We start from the raw sequence: 23,595 nt of genomic DNA, 5'->3' as shown, positions 1-23,595 counted from the left end.
CCCACTAGTTGTGTAAGCATTGTGACACTTCAGCAGTCAGTGATATAGCATGGGTTAGTGAGCCAATACATGTATTCATTATGCTTTTATATCTTGTCTTTCCTTCTCTTCGATGCATCTGCAGAATATATAGCTCTGAACTGTGGCATATCAGGAGAGATTGGCTCACCTCAGAGTGGCATGGAATAAGTATGCATTAGGCATGAATGCAAGTCAGATAGTTTTCAGGCCAATAACAGCATGAATGGGCATATCTAAGCTTTATATCAAGCATACATTCCTGCTCCAATAGCTCTTAGTGATTGCATGAGATGAGTAAACTATCTTAGCTCTGTGGAGGTCCAATTCCAAGAAGCAGAACTTGACTTTTATTACTGGATGGTATTTCTAAAATATTTCTGAAGTATTAAATGATATTAGCAATTTACTTTTGATAACTGTAGCTATGAACTTGGAAAGCATATATCTAATATGACATAGTCAAATAAATATTTCCATTTTGTATATAATAGCTATGAGTTTGAATTTTTTTGAAACAATAATCCCTTCACATCATATCTGGTTATGGCAAAGGTGAACATACTTATGCATCATATTTTTGTATAGAAATAATAATGTAACAGGCCAATATATGTATGTGTGTGTGTGTGTGTGTGTGTGTGTGTGTGTGTGTGTGTGTGTGTGTGTGTGTGTGTGTGTGTGTGCGTGTGTGTGTGTTTGTGTGTGTGTATTTATAAGGATACATTGCACAGTAGCACAGGCTGACCACTGCAGTTCAACCTACTCTACCTCCACAGGTGGCTTCTGTGACACCACCACAGACAGCACAGATACCTAGCACTTCTGGGTCACAACATACCAGCATTGCCTCCAAAACATCTGCTCTAACTGGTCCAACTTTGTTAGGTAGCCTTGTTCCAGCTGCTGGTGGATTGGTACCTGTCAGGAGTTGTACAGTAGGTAGTGACTTTGTCACATATTACAAGCTGAAAAAGTTAGAATAGGACATCATGGAAAGGGGCCTTGTTGCCCAAATTGGCAGAGTTGAAAATGTCTTGTGTCATATAACAAAATCAGTACTACATCTAGCAGTGGCCCATGAAACAGAATCAAGAGACACTGATGACAATTTTGAGGGTGAGTACCACACTGTCTATACTCAAATTGGATTTGGATGTGCCCATAATGTCTCCTACCTATCAAACAACTAGATTTGGATGTGATTACAATGTCTCCTACCTATCCCCAATCATGGTATCATCCAACCTTTTGTATCTATCACCAACCCTGTCTGTGCCTGAAACCTAACCTAGCCTAAGCACAATGTCTCCTACCTATCCCCAATCATGGTGTCATCCAACCTTTTGTATCTATCACCAACCTTGTCTGTGCCTGAAACCTAACCTAGCCTAACTACCTGACTTCTTATTCCTAGGCATGTTCCCCAACAGTCCTCTTACTAACAAAAAAAAAAAAGAAATAGACACCTGTCCCACAAATAATATGCCCCATACCTAGCTCTCCACTTTGCCTATGTGTCTTCCTGACAGACGATTTGGTCCAATTGGCTGTGCAACATTATTCTTTGTTGTCACCCATCCCTGGTGTATTGACTCTCTAAATTCATCACATTCTGAGTACAATGCTATATTATTGTTATGATGAAGTGGATCGTTATGGTGCTCTTCCAACATCATCATGCACATTTTTCTATTCCTTCCCCTGTGTTGTTCACTTTTCTTGCCCCACCCTCATTTTCACCACTGTCATATTAACTCCTTTTTCACACATTTAATATGACTGAAAACTGAATCACACACAAAACACATGGCCAGAAATGGCTCATACAAAAATTCTTCACTGTTTGCACTTAGCATTTGCATGATGTACCATTGCTGAGTTACAGTGAATAGCACCAGTCCAGTTTTCTTAATGCAAAGATGCTTGAACTTACTGTGCTATAGTGGTACAGGCTAATGGCACTATTTTCAGACAGTTACTGTGACACTTATTTGGCTGCTGGATGTCATGAACTAAGAGTTCCTCTGTAGTGTGTTGTGATAAGTTATATGTCTTCATGCCAAACTATTATTTAATGTTATTTTATATTACTATTATGTGTAGTAGTACAAACATCTTTATGTCACTGAAATTATAAAATTTCACGAACCAAATGAGAAAAAGAAACAGGCAGACATATGTCATGGTGCTTGTGTTAAGTACTGAGTTTTCTAGATGGTGACTTATGTAAGGGTTCCAATCTCACTGCGGTCAACTGTTGCTCATGTGTGTAGTCAGAAGAGGTCAAGTATGTATCCTACCATCAACAATACAGTCCCATGGAGTACACATATTTAGACTTGTGGTATGGTGCAAAATAATGTGTTAAATACTAAGTTCTGTATCTGGTGTACTTAGGTAGAATTTCTATTCTCACTGCAGTAAAATGATATGTGTGTGTGTGTGTGTGTGTGTGTGTGTGTGTGTGTGTGTGTGTGTGTGTGTGTGTGTGTGTGTGTGTGCGTGTGTGTGCGTGTGTGTGCGTGTGTGTGTGTGTGTGTCTGTGCAATCAGAAGTGTATAACTGTGCATCCTGCTGTCAGCAATACAGTCCCATGGAATACAAATATTTTCTGCACAAAGTCTTTCTAGTCTTATATGCAAAGTCAATGAAAATTATCAGTAATGACATAGGAAACCTCCTGACACTGAACCCAACCCAACTTGGTTTAATCAAGGGCAGGTCATGCTTATTCAGCCTGGTGGACTTCTTTAAGAAGGTCATCAAAGAAATAGATGATGGCAACATTGCTCACATTGCCTACCTTGAACTGGCCAAGGCATTTGACACAATCCCCCACTGGGGCATTGTTGACAAACTTAAGAGGTTGTGAGCAAACCTTTATTCACCCAGTGGATAGCCAGCTGGCTGACAGACAGGACTCAGAAAGTTAGAATTGAGGAGTCCACCTCCAAAAAGAGGTCAGTCACAAGCTGAGTCCCTCAGGGATCAGTCCTGGGACTGGTCCTTTTTGGCATTTACTTCTCTGAAGACAAGACCAATGTCAGTGGCCTGTGGATGACTAAATTTTCAGATGATTGCAAATTAGCAGCTGTAATTGAATTGCCCTCTGACACAAATTTGTTCTCCAAGAAGGTGACACAGACAAAGAACTTGTGCTAGAGCCATGGACTAAAACTAAATGCCAAGAAATGCATAATATCCTTCAGGAAGTTTTCTAGCCCTGGAAACTATCATGTTTACAACACACCCCTAAGAATTAACCCAGTAGTTAGGGACTTGGAGTCATGTATAAACAGTAATCTAGCCTTTGACCATCATGTGTCTACAGTAGTGAGGAAATCCTTCTATGTTGTGTAACTTATAAACAAATGTATGACATCTAGGTCCAAAGAAGGCATTATTCACTGTATTCAGTATTCATCAGACCTATTATTGAGTACAATGCTACATGTTCTATGTACCCAACCAGGTATATCCAACAACTAGAACTTCCACCGAGGTTACTTACTAAAAGAATAAGTGGTGTAAGTAGCATGGCCTATGCTGACCATCTCAAGGCCCTATCCCTGTATTCTATCTCCTACAAGCTGTTGAGGGGAGATTTATGCCTGGCATAGAAGACATTGTTATACCCCCACTCTGATGGATGGCTTGCATCCTCAAAACAAAGAACACAAGAATTACCCATTCTAAACCTTGCCTGTGATATAAATAGGACCTGCTGGAGATACAGGTATATATCCCTGAGACTACCCATTTCTGCAACAGGCTTCCCATCCATGAGAAGTATAGTCCCTCACTAACCCAATTCAAGTGTAACTTGGATAATTGGATGGGGAACAGGAAATCTATCCATGATTTGGCACCTATGTCTCTAATGGAGACAGAAAGCCTGCAAATGGTTCATCTCTCAGGCCCCTGCTTTTAAATGTTTCACCTCCCAAGCCCCTGCTTACACTTATCAATGGTACCAGAACTTGTCAGAAATTTGGGATTCATGGCTATGCTTAGAAAGGCTCTTGTGGTTGTTAGCCTAGTATACACCTATGAACCTAAATAGATAACTGCATTTTTGCAGTGGAACATTAAAGCATTTGTAAACATGTTGTAGCACCATAAGGCCGATTTATTAAACCAGCATTATCCTGATTCTGTGTTAGTCTGCTTTTTCCCTATTGGGGCATGACAGAATAAGGATGATGACAGACATAAGAGTAACACACTGCAAAGATGGCCAAAAATGGCCCATATGCAAAACTTTTTTCTGTCTGTGTGTCTACCTCTGTCCTTCCTTTTTCTTTATCCCTTTCTTTATAATATCAGTCTGAGTCCTTAGCTTTTGAATGATGGCTAGCATGGAGCAACAAAACTGACAGTAAATGGCAGTTCACATCTTAAGGCAAAAACTGCTAAGTTTTGTCTTAGACCATATTATTACAGTTACTGTCATGCGAATATATTCAAGTCTGCTACTCTATAGACAAAGATTAAACAACTAACAAAATGTGATAGTTACTCTTACATGTCTGTTACTCTGCTGGATGTCACATACTCCCTAAGGTCTGTTACAATTGATATAACTGTGATGAATACAGGTGCCTACATTCTCCCATTCTTCAAACTGCTGTCAGTGCCCTTTAAAAAGTTTGATTTCAGTATTCAAAAGTTTTACTTGCTACATGCTGAGCTGTCATAATTCTCCAGTCTGTGCCAGTTTCTTATTAATCTGTCAGTGGTTTAAAATCAGAAGTGTGTCATACAATTATGTAATGTTTTTACATATTAATATTGTGTGCAAATGTGAGCTACATATGTTATGAACCCACCATTATCCTCCTTATGTCCTCATGTTTCCACTCTTTTACCCCCTGTTGATCCATACTGAAAACACTTTATTGTACAGAGCAATACCTCAAAAGTGTAAAGATATTCAAATAATGATTATCTTTCTGTATCTGAATTTGTGGTGTGTTCATCAGAACATATGTCAATTTCTGGCAAAACATCAAGGAATTAAGTCATTAAGTGATGTCATATATTGGATTTTAAGACTTTATATAGGGCAGATAATGCATTATCCTAGTACAACTGTAAGTTTATAAGAGCAGTATTTACAAATTATCCATGACTTTTAGCTTTTCTTGCTCATTGTCTTTTGCCTTTTTTATGTACAGAGCCTGATAGAATAATCATGTCAAACCTAAGAATAACACACTACAAAGATGTGAAGAAACGCCCCGTAAATAAATCTCTTATTATATATCTATCCCTGTCTCCAAATATCTCCCTCTTCTCACCCCTTCTGACTCATCAGTCTTCTCAGCATTTGCACTATACCTGGCATGGAGCAGTTCCTGTAACATGTGGGAAATGGCAGCACACATCTTATGGCAAAATTGTCTGAGTTTTTGACTTTGGCTACATTAGTCTGATGTCATTTGTGCGAATGTGTTTAGCCTTGCTGCACTATGCAAAGACTGGCTGATTACAATATGAGGAGATAGTTATAATCATCTCTTTAACAAGCTAAAGAGTTGGGCTGGCATCTCGGCACCGTAAACATCCACTGTCAATCATTAGCTGACTGGAGTTCCGCTGTGGTGATCCCTAACAGGGAAAAGCCGAAAGACATTTAGAGTTGAATGTACAGCATATGGGGTGTTCCAATTGTAAATAGTGTTAGGAAGTATACTGACCATAAACCTCATTTCCTTTTTTTTCTCAAAAAATGTTTTTTTTTTATTTTAATATAACATATTTTACTAACATTACATGAAAAAAGAATAGATGACATATATACAATCTTAAAACTTAATAACTTCAAAATATTACAGGAGAATCTGTTAGTTCTGTTCTACATTGTTGATATTTCCATATGTCCCACTGTTAAGGCTAAGATTTTAAATTCCTTGAACATAGGAGAGGCCATACTTTTCCAGTGAATGGTAATTTTTCTATGTGCTACCGCCAGTAATGACCATAAGAATCAGGAATGGGAGAGTTGAATAAAATCACTGGTTTGGTTAATTGATATTTATCTTTAAAAACAATCTGGAAAAATAGTTAATATTATTCCAATACAGAGTGAGACACTTGCATTCATAGAAGACATGCTGCCAGTCAGCTTTTGTTTTAGTCTGACATCTCCAACATTGATCCTCACTAGCAAACAGTATAGCTAATTTATGTGGTGTATAAAAGCTTCTATGTAAGTATCTCCATGTGAATAATTGTCAATAAAGTGACAATGTTGAATGTTTTGAGGATTTTAAGATAATATTTTTTCTTCATCAGGTTGAGGGTGGTTATTTATTGATGTGTAATAATCCCAGTAAAATTTTATTTGATATACTTTTGCCTGTTTTATAATTTTGTAAGTGTTGAATAGGTAACCACCACCTTGGTAAGGCTGTGTTGTTATTATAATAAAATATTAAATTCATTTTGGAAGCGCATGTCTGATTTATACTTGCATTTGTTCTATTTTATTTGTAAAATATTGTCTTAGGTTTTGAAGGAGTAACCATAGATCACTGTTTATATTATATTTATTGATTATTTGTTTATTAGCTAATACTTTTCCTATCTCTGTCAATTGATGCCAAAAAACATAATAACTCTTCCTTGGGTATGTTCATTTTATGAATTTGATATGTATCAAAGACAGTAGGTGTAAAAGCTATGGGAAAAATCAGGAAAAAACAGGAAGTAATATTTGGAACTTTATGTATTTTTAAATGTTGTTAATGTAAAGTTTATATAGCTTGATAAGAATTTGTTATATTTATTATTTTCTACTAAATAATCTTTTGACATTCAAACAAGGGGTATTGACATAATGGATAGATGATCTTGTATATAATTGTGATTAAGTTATATATAAATCTGTTCATATATTTGCTTCCATATTGGTAAGTAAAAGATATTTCGCCATAAAGTTATGTAACAGAACATAAAATATATGTCTCAACGTCTGTTAAATTGATTCCACCATCTTCCCAAGTTGGTAAGTATTTATTCAAAGCAATTCAGGGTTTGTTTGGGAACAATAAAAAGTTTAATATTAATTTATTATATCTTTGAATGATATTTTTTGGGCAGTGGCAGTGACAAACTTTGTATTAGATATAATACATTGGGAAAAAATATTGATTTAATAAGAAATAATCTGTTTCCCCATTGTGAATATGTTTTTATTCCAATTAGACATTGGGCAGGATTCACGAAGGCTTGCATGGAGTCTAAGAGTAGTGTAAGACTCCATGCAGCCTTCGCGATCCAGGAACAGCCCAAAGTCCGTGTAAGAGACCAGCTAAAACGTCTCTTACATGGAGTGGGCGTGGATAAGCTAATCACCTCACTTGCAGCTGAATAGCATGCAAATGAGGTTGACTAGCGATCCAGGAAGCCCAAAGCAGCCTGTGTAAGAGCCGTTTTAGCTGCAGAAATGTACTCAGTTGACAACTGAGTACGTTTCTGCAAAAAACACGATGGAGCAATGTCAGCTCCAAATAAAGGGTGCATATGTGTCAGGCAGCATGCCAATGGCCAAATATGTGGCCATTGGCAAGGTACCCCCATGCAAATATGAGAAATAAATAATTTTTTATTGTTTAAATGCAGCGCAGCCCCGCGCAAACGGGCTGCGCTATATAAAAATATAAACATGAAGGTTATAAACCCACAAATGTGGGTTTTATGCAATACATGGATTTACAATGCAGGAACCAGCAGACCAAAAACAACATGGCCACTGTTTAGTGGTTGCTAAGGGGGGGAAGCTGAGTCTAAGATATGTAACTAAGCATTAGTAGGCAATCTGATGCAAATGAGTGTTATGATACTGAATTCCACTGTCACATAGCAAATGAGCACATTCTGAGTAGTGTAAGAGATACATAAGGGGGAGGAATAGAGTAGGAGATAGTTGACATCACAGGGGGGAAAGGCAGAAAGAAATGCAGTTCATTGGAGGTCAGAGTTACATGACAGATGTCAGACACATATCATGGAAAGAGGAGTGCCACAACATAAGCATGGGAAAGTCAAGAAATGAAAGGTGTACACTGTTGCCTACACCAAAGTTTCTTGCTGGGCGTGCATGCGCACGTGTGCGTGCCATGAAGCGCGAGTAAGACAGTGTGCGCGTGTGTAAGGCAGACTAAGCATGTGGGAGTGTGTTGGGAGATGTTTAACACTGTTTGCACGGGTGTGCACTCGTTTTAACCCGAATAAGCAGATTCTGAACCGTGTAAGCATGTGTGCGTGCGTGTAAGTCACTGTGAGCGTGTTTCTGCTAGTATGCACGCTGCTCCCCCCTGAGGAAACAGAAAGGAAAAAGGAAGCAACAGAATTAGTAGGAAGCTAGTAGGGAATACTGCTGGAGCTAGCAGGTGAAAACAATTAGAAGCAGGCAATTACACAGGCAGAATAGTAGCTCAGCCAAGCACTTAAAACTCTGCAAACAGCAGTGCAGGATGTTTCTCTCAAGAGACACTGCAAGACAGGAGTAAGCTATTAGAAGTGAAAACTGAAAAAGCTGAACTCAGAGCAGAAATGTTAGGGGCTGCCATAGCTGTCATAATGAGACATAGATGACTTGCTGAGGGTGGTGACAATGAAGATGGTGCCAGACAACCAACAGTGAGGAGACAGAGAAGAGTGTACAGGCCCAGGGTCACCTACCACGGGTTACATGAGCTGGAGATATTAGAGTGCTATAGAGTGGACAGAGAGCTCTTGCAGCAAATAGTGGAGCTGTGCAGGCCACGCCTCACACACAGAACCAACAGAGGGGAACCCATCCCAGTGGAATCCAAGGTATGTATTGGCCTAAGAATACTAGCAACAGGTACCTTCCAGAGACCAACTGGTGATATGATGGGGATATCACAGGCATCAGCCTCCAGGGTACTGCATCAGTTCCTGGATGCCATGTCAGCACATGTCGGTGATCATGTATATTTCCCCAATGCCCGTGAGGTATTGGCCAGCAATATGCGTCTCTTCCAGCAAATAGTGGAATACCCTGAGGTAGTGGGTGCAATAGACTGCACGCACATACGCATCAAAGCACCAGCGGGGTAGGCCTACATTAACTGCAAGGGCTTCCCCTCCATCAACTGCCAGGCTGTGTGTGATGCCTAGGGCATAATAATGAATGTGTGTGCTGGCTGCCCTGGGAGCTACCATGATTCCCACACCTGGCATTTGACGCAGCTGTACCAGACATTTGCCAATGGGGACATCCCACATGGACACCTAGTGGGGGATGCAGGTTATGCACTGGAGCTGTGGCTGATGACACCCATCAGAAACGCACACACACCTGAACAGGAACACCATAATGAGGCACATGCACAAACACGTAATATAATAGAGCGTGTGTTTGGGCTGCTCAAGTCACGGTTCCGGTGTCTGGACACATCTGGTGGAGCCTTGCAGTACACACCAACTACATGTACCCAAATTGTCATGGTATGTGCTATGCTACATAATATGATCTTGTGAAAACAGCTTTAGCAGGACCAGCATAGGGCTGGGCCAAACAGCCCCCCACCATTGCCAAGGCCATCACAGGCAGAGCGTGACTTGGAGGAGGAACAACCTGAGCCTGCCCCAGTAGGCAGAAGGAGGCGTGCCCAGTATGCCCTGGCCTTGGCAAAGAGGCAACGCATAGCACATACACAGGCTCACTAGGAACCCTGGGAATGATACCCCCTCTGACTCACACAAATAATAACAGGGATGCCTAAAATGACATGACCTGCTAACAAACATGTACAGGGAGTGTAATATGTGCATCCGACAGAGGCAGCCCTGCAGCACCACCTGAGGCATGAATGCCATGTGTTAAGTAATGTAACACCATGTACTATATGCACACCTGAGGACCGTGACTAACATCCTACCCTCACCAAGCATCATGCCACAATATGACAATGAGATGATTAAGTGCAATAATTGGCTGAAGTATTGCAGTTAGTCAAAGGGGATCCAATGTGTGCCAGCCTGGGATGACATGCTGAGCATGACATGATGCTCCACCTGCTAGAACTGGTGTGTACCTATCAGTGCAGGCCGTATGGATACTGGCAAAGGCTGTTGTTACCCACAGCGTGCCCTGAATAGATAAGGCTCAAAACACAAACCTACCTCCATAGGTATCAGAAGGGATAAGAACCTAGATGCAATCCTACCCAATGTCAAAAGTCTAAACAGCAAGATGCATGCAGTCTAAACTCACCCAGTATAGAGAATGTTGATATCTGTGCTGTAACAGAAAACTGGGTCAAGGCTCACAACAGCACCCTAACACTACCAGGTTACACCTCATACTGTACTGTACAGCCTCAAAACATGGAACAAGCTACAAAAGGAGGGTGACTAGCAATAATTGTCAAGGAAAAACACACCCCCATGTTGGTACCACAACAAGAAGCAGCATGGAGTAGCCATGGTCAAGTAACAGTGGCTAAAACTGCCCCCCAGTTTATAGCCTGCTACAGACTACCGTCCCAACACCAGGAACTGCACCTGGCCTATGTTGGAATACATTAATATATCAAGTCCTCCAAACCACATTATATTGGGTGACTGAAAATATCCAGACATAGACTGGGAGCATTATACTAGCTCCAACACTGTAGGACAAAAGTTCATAGAATCCATAAACCAAAATGCCCAGGAACAACGTACCACTCCCACAAGAGGGTAAGCATACTGGATGTGATAATCAGCAACATGGGTACTGGATGGCAAGATGAGAAGTGTATTGCTCACTGGTAAGACCAGACCATAGAGTAATCACACTGGATATACACATCCTGACCACAGTCCCTGGCCAGAAAACCACAGTGAAAAACATGTGTAAAGCAAAATTTGCACTCCTCCAAACTGATGTGGAATCCATTAAAGGTCCTGTGCAGGTGAAAAATATGGGCCACACCTCAGAACCTGTTATACAGGCATTCCATGAACACTGCCAGGAATGCTTGGATTATGCAATCCTAAATTAAAACAAGACACAATGCCATACACGCAGGCATCTGGCATGGTGGACACCAGCCATAACCAAACCATGCAAGAGAATGAGGAAGCTACTACATGATAGAGCAAACATAAAAAAAGAAGTAATCACTGATCAGTAGTATGGCAATAAAATATGTCCACACATACAATCCACTAAGGCCAGCTACAACAAGTTGAATCTGTGAATCTTGAGGCAATGTTACACCTGCCCCAAGTACACAGACAATCCCCAACTCCCCCCAAGAAATACAAATATATGTGAGAGATGCAACCATCTATCCAAACTGGAGGCTGAGCTCCGTCATCTCAGTACTCCCAAAACTAGTCAGGAGGAGAAGGTAACCACGCACACCACAAACCCAGTCCCAAATAGACCTATCACAACTTCAAACCAAAGACATAAATACAGAAAAAACATTCCCAGAGGCCCGAATCACAAACACACCACACCAACAGAGGCCTCCAAAGCAGACACCCAATCAAACAACCTCCAAATATAGCACATGCAACACATAGTACACAAAGCTTGTGTGCCAAACAGTCACAGGCCAGAAGGAGAAACAGCATGCCTGATACAGTTGTAATAGGTGACTCCATAGTGAGAAACGCTGCTGTCCCGCACACCAGACTGAACAAGGGAAAGGATACAGTAAGCTGCCTGTAGGCTGCTACAATACGCCACATAACACAAGTATGCAGGTCACCCCAAAGCAAGTAGAAATATGAAGCAGTCATAGTCCATGCTGGTGTGAATGACCTGAAATGTACCTCCCCGGACTACATGAAAAGAGACATAGATGAGCTCTTCGATTACGTAGTCCAGGCTGGTATGACACTGACCGTTTGCAGCATCCTACCCTCACCAAGAATAATGCCACAGTACAAACACGGAATGATCAGTTATAACAAGTGGCACAATTACTGGTGTCATTCCAAGGGGATCCAGTGTCTGTCTGCTTTGGATGTCATGCTTGACAAGCCACGCAGCTGTTCCAGGGATGGCTTGCACCTGTTACCCCTGGGTGTCTGGATATTGGATAAGGCTTTTGCCACCTCCATAGAGCCTTTCGTAGGCAAGGCTGAAAAGACTAACCCACCACCCTACAAAACATAAGTGGAAAGAAACATAAGGGTAATGTTGACCAATGCCAGATGTGTAAACCTCAATATGCATCCTCCCGAGGCCATCCCCAGTATGGAGAACATCGATGTCTGTGCAGTGACAGAAACCTGCTGCAAGCCTCCTGACAGCACACCAGCACTACCAGGTTATACCACATATCATGCGTTATGGCCCCAAAACCTGGAACAAAACATAAAAGGAGGGTGAGTATCCATATTCAGCACAGACACCCATACATCCAGGTAACTGACAATGCACAAGGCATTGGAGTCCACCCATGTGCAACTAACCATAGGCAAGACTGCTGTACAGTCTGTAGCATGCTACAGACCACACTCTCACACACAGGAACCCCACCCAGCCGTCCTGAAGACACTGGACAGTATGAATGTCCCACCAAATACCAAACAAGGTACTCACAAATTACCACATAGGTGGTAAACCATTATGTATGGAAGGAGTAATCAGGGACCTAGGGACACAAGTGGACAGTAACCTGTTATGTGACACTCACATTGCCAATGTGGCTAGGAAGACTGTCTATATTGGACACCGTATCATGAAAGGATTCACATCTACATCAACAGAGGTCATTGTGCCCCTATACTGTTCTCTTATCAGACCCATAATCTAGTACAATGCCTCATTTGGGATGTACCTTACCTGACACCTGCAGCAGTTAGAAAGACCTCAAAGGTACCTCACCAAGAGGATAAAGGGTCTCAAATATAAGTCATATGCTGCCTGGCTGTAGACACCCCAGCTGAATACAGTCACATACTGCCTACACAGAGGCATTGTATGTCTGTTGTACAAGGCCATGTCCAACACAGGAGTAATGGACATGCTCCACCCCAGAAAACTCAAAGCCATCAGAGCTGTGAGTGTGAGAGGTGTCAACCTCAACACATAATGAAATAGGATGTGCTGGAGGGACAGATACATAACCCCGAGGCTCCCCACACCCTGGAACAGAATCCCACTCCATGTTAGGCAGAGCCCCTCACTGACACTCTTCAACAGGAATCTTGCCAAGTGGATTGATGATCATAGATTTACACTGGGGGTCTTCACTGTGTCATGTCCAGACAGAGGCACAGCAAAGCAAATCATAAATGGCCATAATATTCACATAGCAAGGGGTGGCGAAAGCCACACACACTCTGGCTAGGCTTACAAATGCCCTAGGGTGGATAGCCTAGTATGAACCTATGAACCTATGAAGATACAAATTGTACAGGACACTAAGGATAATCCCAAGGCTTCCACAACTGATGGTAAGAACCGTGTTGGGAATTCACAGATAAGCTCTGAATCACACAAATATTACAAACAACATACCAAACACACATACATATTGCCAACATACATCCTGAGAGGTGCAGTGCAACCCCCCAACCCAGAATGCAAAATATCTATCCCAGCAGACTGCTGGCCCCCTGACATTGCAGATGCTGAGATAACAGCCAGCATCTACAAAGCAAAACACACAGCAGCAATGGTATGAGATGGTTCCTGGGCTGAGTCCAACATGGACTCCAAGAAGAATGGAATGCCAAAGCACACTACTGCTCAGTGTCAGCCTTACCACAGGATATGTACCCAAAGAGCAGTGTACAACAACAGTGGTCATTCTCAACAAAGGTGTTGCCTGAATGGATACTGAAAACTACCACCCCAGAATCCTGAGAAGCTTGGTCTGCACAGCTATGGAAAGGATCAGCATGTACCGCAGACATAAAGATATTGGGGACCTACTGACACCAGACCCTACCCAGTGTGGCTTTCTTAAGTGCAGATCCTGCCCCTAAACATGTTTGACTCATTTGAAACAGTCATTAAGGTCATTGATGAGGGCAATGTGGTCCACACAGCGTAGCTGGACCTTGCAAAGGCTTCTATACAATACCCTATATGTTCATTATAGATATGCTCACCAGCTTAAATATAAACCCCTATGTCAGTAGAGGGGTTGCAAACCAGACCAAGGACAGAACTGACATGGTCAGACATGCTGCAACCATGTCAGACTACAAACTAGATATAACTGGCATCCCACAAGGCTTGGTCCTGGGACCTCCCTCATTTGGTATATATGTCCCATAGGTACAGGCCAACATGGAAGGACTGTGTCTGAACATGTTTGCAGAGGACTACAAACTGCCCACCATATCTGACCCTCCAGCTGACACAAACATCCCACAAAAGGGCCACATAGAAACAGACAACTGGTGCCATAGTCATGTCAGCAAGCTAATTGCAGAAAAGTGTATAGTCAACCCCCGTGGATATACAGTAAGTGCCCACCAATTACCACATAGGTGTTAACCCATTATATACTTAACATGTAATGAGAGACCTGGGGACACAAGGTGATAGATATCCTGCATTGGACAAACATGTGGCTGTAGTGTTTACAGAAGCATACCATATACCCACCTAATCATGAAGGTTGTCAGATCTAGATAAGGGGAGGTCATTGTGGCTCTGCAGTCATCCTTCATCAGCATTACAATTGACTACAATAGCCCCTGTGGGATGTACCTCAGCAGACACCTCCATCAACTGTAAAGTCCCCAACAGTACCTCATCAGGAGTATCAAAGAGCTTGCACAGATGCCATGTGTTGCCTGATTAAACAAACTGCAGCTACACACACTGCCATACTGCCCACCCAGAGGCAAGCTGTGCCTGATGTATAAAGCCATGTCCAAGCTGGAATCAATAAACATGCTGCACCTTGTACAATCTGAATGGCAGTGAGCTATGCACATGAGAGACCTGAACTCCAGCACTGACATACATAGGATAAGCTGTACTGCATGATCCATAACACAGAAGCCACCCCCACTCATGAGTAAACTCCCAGTACAGGCTATCCATAGAGCCACTCATCAATTCTCCTCAAGAGGAATCTTGATGAGTGGATGGGAGATGGTAGGTTTACCCTGGGTATCACTGTTATGTCACAGGTAGGCAGAGGCACAGTATACTAACCATGACATATGTCATGGCAAACTCCACTTACAATGTGTGTCGAAGGACAAACACACTCTCTGACTAGCATTAGAAATGGCCTAGGGCACATCGCTAGTGTTTGCAAATGTACACTTATGTTGTGGAATACACTACCAATGTTGGACAAGCCTGGTTTAAGTAGTTCATATCTGAACATAATGCAACATGGTCAGATGTGCACAACTGGCCCCTAACCAGGCTGTTGTGCTCACTGTGGAAATGTAAAGCAGTGATAGGACTAAAGCCCAGGATACTGTCCACCACAGTCAAAGTACTGAACCAGTACACTATACGGTACTACAGTGTTAGGTCAGTATGAAAGGATGTTGACAACTGTATGCAAAGTATCCCATGCAAACCCTGCAGGCACAGTATAATCCCTGTTGTGTTCACACACAAAGCAGTCAGACAGTAACTACACAACATGACACACAACACACAACCATAAACGGGAGATATTTGTTGAAGTTCACACTCATCCACAAATGTGGTGGGCTGCAGAGTTCAACATATGGAAAGCTCACACTGGGCATGCTCACACACTTTGATAAATGAGACATATGTCAGACAACATGCCATGGGAAGGCTGAACTGGGCATGCTCACACACTTAGGCCAAATCTCAGTTTAGCAGTTGGCCACACATATCTGGTATTTGTATATGTTATTCCAGAAACCAACCACATTACAGCAATCTGCCCAGTGCACACAGTTAAATGACTACAGAGACATACGTGATATAGTGGATCCCTCCCATATGCAAACATCTTCCACAGATACACAAGTTGTTCATATAAACAGGGAATGCTATGGCAATAAAGACCTGCAAACAGTCTATCAGCAACAAATAATGTTCATTTGATAATTAAACATATGAGTGTAGAGTTCAACACTAGGCTTTTTGCCCTAGGGAATGACAGCTTAGCCAGAGTGTGCTTGGCGTCTGCCTCCCCAGTACAGTAGTCTACTGTGCCACTGTAAAGTAGGTCACATAAGGCACAGTGTGAGGCTAGTGTGCTGTGCCTCTGTCAAGCAGGGACACAGTGGAGATCCCAGGGTTTGAATTTGCTAAGCCACAGCCATGTTGTTGGTGTGTGCTGGAAGAGGGTTGCTGAGGACCTCTAACAGTAAGTGGGCATCAAGAATAGACTGAGGGGAGCCTTATCTGCATTGTCTGAACAATTTCACTGTCAACACTGTGTCCTGATGATTATGAGGGATTGAAGTGTCATTCCGCTATTGTTCAGAGATGTCCTCCCTCTGTGGGCTACTGCTCTGCAATGTATTAGCTCACTCTGTTGGACAGCTCATATATGGCTGGTGTACATCTGACAGGTGTCCTGTTGTGGAGCAGTCATGGGTATATTTGGGATAGCATGATCAATGCAAACCTCCCACATGCCCATAGAATGCAATTGTCAAGGATTCTGCAGAGTGGCCTGTCTACTCCCCCAGCATGGGTCCTTTGAAGTCTTCCATCCCAGTCTTTACAAGTGTAAAGTCTGCTTTTGATAAATACAGTTTGTTTGCAGTGACAACCTTGCCTGTGGGTGGGGATGGGATATGGATGGCCAGGGAAAGGTGGGTATGGTCAGATATCAACAATGGTGGTCTAACTCTGGTGTGGAACAGTGAGTACCCATGTTGTAGATGGTCAGGTGCAATATGTATTCCCCCTTGTGGCTGTGGTGAGTGGTTCTGCCATAGCACATGGACTCACACATTGTAGTGGCTGTAGGGTAATGTTGTAGAGGCCTGAGTAGTTCCCACACACAATATGCCTGTACTGACATTAACAACTTGAATGGTGTATGTGAACACCTGCATATCTTGGCACTGTGCCCAGGGAAGCAAAGTGTGTGTCCTGGATGTGGGAGGGGTGGTCAGGACTGGTTGTGTTGTGTGTTACAGGTCCTGTGGTCACGAAGCATGGTATAAAACATAACCTACCAGTGCCATGTGCATATCTGACCCTGATGTAGGTGGCTACAAATGCATATATATGCCCCACCTGACAGGTAGTACTAGATGTACATACCTCTGTTGAAATAATGATGTCAGCACCCTATAAATACTGCAGGTGCAGAACAGATGCCCAGTAATCCGGATAGTGTGCTCTGCTAATGTATCCGTCTCGAGTGTCATAACATAGTTAGGTAGGGGTTTGAATCCTGCAAATGCTCAGTGTGTGTGTGTGGGGGGGGGGGGTTGGTGTGTTTGCAAGTCTGTATGAAAGAAATGTCCCTTTTGGCAACTAGGAGAACACACTACAGGATGCACATTCCCCTTTCTAAACACTGATGATGTCAGCACCCTATAAGTACAGCAGGAGAAGGAAAACCTCCCAGTAATGTGAATAGCGCGCTCTGCTAATGCGTCCGTCTTGAGTGTAATAACATAGTTAGATAAGGGTTTGAATCCTGCAAATGTGTGTCTTTGGATGAGGGTGGGTAGTGTGTGTGCAATTCTGTGTGAGGGAAATGTCCCTTTTGGCAACTAGGAGAACACACTACAGGATGCACATTCCCCTTTCTAAACACTGATGATGTCAGCACCCTATAAGTACAGCAGGAGAAGGTATGTGGCATGGACAATGACTGAGTCATATGTGTCCGTGCCTCTGATTGACCTGTATGCTTGTGTTATGTGGTGGACCATATTGCCCCATGGGCATATCACTGTGACCTTCACCTTGTCCAGCCTGGTGAGTGTGACCTCACTGTACCGGACAATAAAGGTACCTAACACAACTGTGGCAGGTGTGTTGTCTAGCCGTACAGGCTGTGACTGTTTGGCACATAGGATTTGTGTGCAATGTGTTATGCTTGATGTGTTCTGGCATAACGTATGCCTGTGTGCCAGCTGCAGAGGTGTCTGCCGCTCAGGCAGGATGCTATTCGTAGGCTCCATGAATGGCCCAGTTTGTTCACGTGCTTGTTTTGCTATCAGTGTAGGTCTACATCAGACTGGTATTGTAGTCACAGTAGTATTTCATGCCACCTGAAAGGTTATGCCAGTACTGGGTTCAGAGTGCTTAGTCCCCAGTTTGGCTATGTGGTTCCATCTCATACATGTGTTGTACGTCCATGTGTAGGGGAGAGAGTTGACTGTGTACATGTGGCAGCTGTGACATTGCATATGACCCACATATTCCACAACTGTACCATAGAGGTGACTGACAACTGACCTTTGCACATGCTACCATAGTATTGTGATTGCCATGGTGATTAGCAGCACATAGGGCCAATGGGGAACAAGGTACATAGGGACATAGGTTCATAGGTTCATACTAGGCTATCTGCCCTTGGGCATTTATATACCTAGCCAGAATGTGTTTGGCTGTCGCCATCCATTGTAAATATAACTTGCCATGACCTTTTTCGAGGTTAGTATACTGTGTCTCTGTCTAACAGTGACACAGAAGTGATACCCGAGGTAAACCTACAATGTCCCATCCACTCATCAAGATTCCTCTTGAAGAGAGTCAATGAGGGACTCTGCCTAACCTGGACTGGGATTTTATTCCAGAGTGAAGTGAGCCTCTGGGTTATGAATCTGTCCCTCCAGCATGTCCTATTTATTTCAGTGCTGAGGTTCAAGTCTCTCAAGCGTGTAGCTTGATGGAATTTGGATATTCTCAGGTGCAGCATGCCCATTAATTCTGGGTTTGACATGGCTTTATACATCAGGCACAGATCGCCTCTGAACAGGCGGTATGCCACTGAGTAGAGCTGGGGTTTCTTTAACCGGTCAGCATATGGCATCTGTTTGAGCCCTTTGATTTTCTTGGTGAGGTACTTTTGGGGTCTTTCCAGTTGCTGCAGGTGTCTGGTAAGGTACATCCCAATAGGGGCATTGTACTCAATTATGGGCCTGACGAGGGATGAGTAAAGAGGCACGATGTCCTCCCCTGATCTAAATGTGAATCCCTTCATGATGGGGTGGGCTATATAAAATGTCTTTCTAACCACTTTGGCCACGTGGCTGTCAAATGAGAGATTGCTATCAACTTGGGTCCCCAGGTCCCTAATTACTTCCTCTGTACTTAATGGATTACCACTTATGTGGTACTTTGTGGGCACTTTGTTTTTGCCAAAGGGGATGACTATACACTTTTTTGCATTTAGCTTGAGGCCATGGCTCTGGCACAAGTTGTCTGTTTCTTTGAGGCCCTTTTGGAGGATGCTTGTGTCGGCTGGAGAGTTGATTATGGCGGCCAGTTTGCAGTCATCTGCATATTTGGTCAGCCACAGTCCTTCCGTGTTGTCCTGTACCTCCGATAAATATATACCAAACAAGAGAGGTCCCAGGACTGAGCCTTGTGGGACACCACTTGTAACTGGTTTGGAGTCTGGCATGGCTCCAGCAATTCTAACTATGTGGGTTCTGTCCTTGAGCCAGTGTGTAATCCATCTAGTGACATAGGGGCTTATATTTAAGCTGGTGAGCTTCTCTAGACTGCCCGAGTGGGGTATTGTATCGAAGGCTTTTGCGAGGTCCAGGTAGGCTGTGTGGACCACCTTCCCCTCGTCAATGGCCTTGGTTACTGTTTCAAAGAAATCAACCAGGTTTGAGAGGCAGGATCTGCCCTTAACAAAGCCAAACTGGGTATTATCCAATGTCTGTAGGTCCCCAATATCTTTATTTATGAGGTCCATGATGATCCTTTCCATAGCTCTGCAGACCGAGCTAGTGTGGCTTATGGGACGATAGTGTCCAGGATCCGTTGAGGCACCACCTTTCTGTAGAGGGACCACTGTTGCTGTACGCCACTCTTTGGCCACATATCCTGTAGTAAGGCTGGGATTGAACAGTAGTTTTATGTTTGGTTGTAGCTTTTCTTGGAGTTCCTGTAGGACACAGCCCGGGACACTGTCTGATCCCATTGATGCAGTGTGTATTGCTTTGGAGATGGCGGCTCTTACCTGAGCATCTGAGATGTCAGGGGGGGCAGCACTCTGCTGGGATACATATTTGCCCTTTCGGTGTGGAGGGGGGGGTAGTTTGCACTGAACCTGTCAGCTAGAATGTTGGCAATGTCTGTGGGTTTGGTGTTTTTATTGACATTTTGGACTACCTCTGAGAATATCTGGGAATTACCACCCAGGTTTCTAACATAACTAAAAAAAGCCTTGTGATTATCCTTAGTGTCCTGTGCAATTTCTCTCGAAGCTGACATAAGACAATCCTATGAGTGCCTGTAGTTATTTGCTAATACTGATCAGTGATGCCTTCCCTTTTTGGGATTTTGCTGTATCATTTAGTAGCTTCCTCCTTCTATTGTGTAGTTTGTTTATGGCTGGGGTCCACCAGACAGGACGTCTGCCTTTGGAGGATTGGGTCTTGGTTTTATTCGGGATCACATGATCCATGCATTCCTGAAGGTGTCCACAGAATGTGTTTATAGAGGAATCTGCGGTCTGGTCTGTAGTTTCCACAGGCCCGGGGGCTTTGAAGGTTTCCACCTCAGTTTTAAGGAGTGTGAATTTGCTTTAGAGAAGTTGTTCACTGTGGTGTTCTGGGCAGGGGGTGGGGTCGGGATGTGAATATCCAGTGAGATTAGTTTATGGTCTGATCTTACCAGTGAGGGATACACTTCTGGTCTGGAGCATAGAGTCCCCATGTTGGTGATGATCAGGTCCAGTATGTTTCCCCTTCTTGTGGGAGTGGTAACAAGTTGTTCCATAGCATTTGAGCTCATATATTCTAGGAATCTTTGGCCTAGGGTGTTGGAGCTAGAGTCATGCTCCCAGTCTATGTTTGGGTAGTTGACGTCGCCCAATATAATGGTGTTTGGAGAGACCTTCATATTTTCCACTGTTCTCAGGAAGGCCGAGTGCAGTTCTTGGGTTTGGGAGGGTGGTCTGTAGCAGGCTATAATCTGGAAGGCAGTTTCACCCATTGTTAGTTACACATGGATAGTCCCTGATGCTTGGTGCTTTGCCACCAACCTGGAGGTGTGGGTATCTTTGATGAATATCAATACTCCCCTTCCTTTTATGGTTCGTTCCAAGTTTTGGGGCTAAAAAGCATGGTATGAGGTATAACCTGGTAGTGCTGGGGTGCTCTCAGTAGCCCTGAACCAGGCATCTGTTACTGCACAGATATCAATGTTCTCCATGCTAAGGAGAGTTTTGAGTGCATGCATCTTGAGGTTTAGACTTCTGGCGTTCTGTATCATTACTCTTAGTTTCTAATCCCTTGTGATACCTATGAAGGTGGGTTTGTCATTTGAGCCTTGCCTAACAAAGACACTATGGGGGTAGCAAGAGCCTTTGCCAATATCCGAAAGCCCAGGGGTGACAGGTGCAAGCCGTCCCTAGCGAAGCAGGTGGTTCAACAGAAGATGAATATGTGAGGGTGTAGTGCCTGTGATTAGTTAGCAGTAGCATATATGACTGCTCACGTGGACAAATGCCAGGTAAGTCATATGCAATGTGTCACAGGCAACGTACATGTGAACAGGACAAACAGTGACATTCTGTCAAGTGAGACATGTACATACATATAGTAAGCTATGCAGATGTCACTAGGAGTCCACAGAAGCTCTGTAACTATGCATTGCAGGTGGGATCAGTATTCCAGGGTAATTGCAAGCAAACATGCATGCAAACAAAGCTACAGTAAGCTGGGCTGCATGTAGTCCATTGTACAACAAACAAGCTGTACCACTTCCAGTAAGTAACACTGCAAATATGCAGGCACTATGCACATGTACATGGAAATACACAGGTCAGATGGCTAGGGTCCAGTCTCAGCGCACACAAGTGTACAGCCCATGTACTGTCAGGATGTACAATAACTGGATGGAAACCCATGTGCTCATACCTGCAGTAATACACATGTCAAATAGACACTGAGCCTTTACTCAGTGGTTCCATACTTAGTAGGATGTATGCTACCTGGCCTGCCACCACAGTATCCCTGACATGTATGGGGGACTCTCCCTCCTGTGACAGTTAGTTTTGTGTGTTGGGGCTGTCTAGCGTGGTATGAGATGTGAGCTTGCAGTGCTAGGCTGCTCCTGTGTGTCCTGTACCAGTTGTGTAGTACTGCACACATATCAACATCCTCAAACATCTGCATTGCAGAGTCCAGTGTGGGCAACATGCCACTTGCAGTTTACATGTCCATCATTGCGTATTAATACTTTCATTGCCTTATCCCCTGTGCTACCTATGTATGTAGCCTTCTGTTGACATCCTTACCACCAGTATGCCAACATGTGCAGATGATACACTATGGTACTTACCATGGGTGTAGACAACAGTACATGACAATCATACCCTTACTGCATCAGGCATGCTGTGATATACCCACAATTATTTCAGCACACAGTACTGTTAACAACATGATACTATTACTACACGTCAATGTAGTCACCCTGTGCATCAGCAACATGTTAACCTGTACCTGCACTGATGTTACAGATTGCAGGAGGTGGCACAGTCTCATCATATGCACAGGGTGTGAACTTGGTATGCCTGAGTCAGCCACCCATACCACCGATTGACATGTATGTGTATGTGTGTTGGTGAGGACAGCAGTACAAGGTGGGGCAATGTTGATGCAGAGCGTGCGTGTATGCGGTAACCCTAGGTGTTGTCAATTCGCATGTGTGTATGGATGCACACAGTTCCACCTCATGGCTGCCATATACTGGTGTTTGTGGACAGCCACAGACTGTACCTGCCAGGTCATACAGATCAGTGTCTCTGGCCACTGACACGGTACCTGTGCCTTGCAGGGGTGCTACGGACCGTATCCGGTACCAACCCAGACTGGGTACTGTCATCAGAAGCAGGTGTTCGTTGACTGGACACAGATCCCTGTCGGGCCTGGCCAGAGCCACGTGCACGTGGTCTCCTGGGGAGGTCTGATGACAGCACCGACCCAGCATTGCTGGGGCTGCTGCTGGCACTATGGGGGTGGCCGCGGCCCTGTTGTCATCTGCGATGACTGCCAGCTGCTGCTGTTGCTGGCATACGCCCACGTCGACGCCTCAACCATCCACCATCGCCCTGGCTTATGGACATGTAGTTGTGGAACCAGTCTAATATGTCCCGACAACGTCTGTCTATGACAGCGGTGAAATTACGGATGGCAGCTGCAATGTCACGCATACTGTCAGTCATGGCTGTGCGACATGCTGTCAGCTCCCTCAGACTCTGTCTGGTGTACTGTTCCATACGTGACTGTGCCTGCATGACAGCCTGAAACATAGCTGAGGTTGTAAGACCTCTGTGGGCACATCTGACAGGGGCAGTACGCCCACGGATGCTCCCACGAGAACCCCTGGACATCTGTCTGTGTGGTACCATCTCAGGGCCATGCCCATGGCTGCTGTGTGGGGAGGCATGTGCCACAGATACCATATTACCCTGGTCAATGCCCACTGTA

The sequence above is a fragment of the Protopterus annectens genome, chromosome 2.part0, assembly GCF_019279795.1.
Source record: "Protopterus annectens isolate FY-2018-M chromosome 2.part0, PAN1.0, whole genome shotgun sequence".
Lineage (NCBI taxonomy): Eukaryota > Metazoa > Chordata > Ceratodontiformes > Protopteridae > Protopterus > Protopterus annectens.
The sequence above is the reverse complement of the archived record's forward strand: the minus strand, read 5'-3'. Positions refer to the sequence as shown.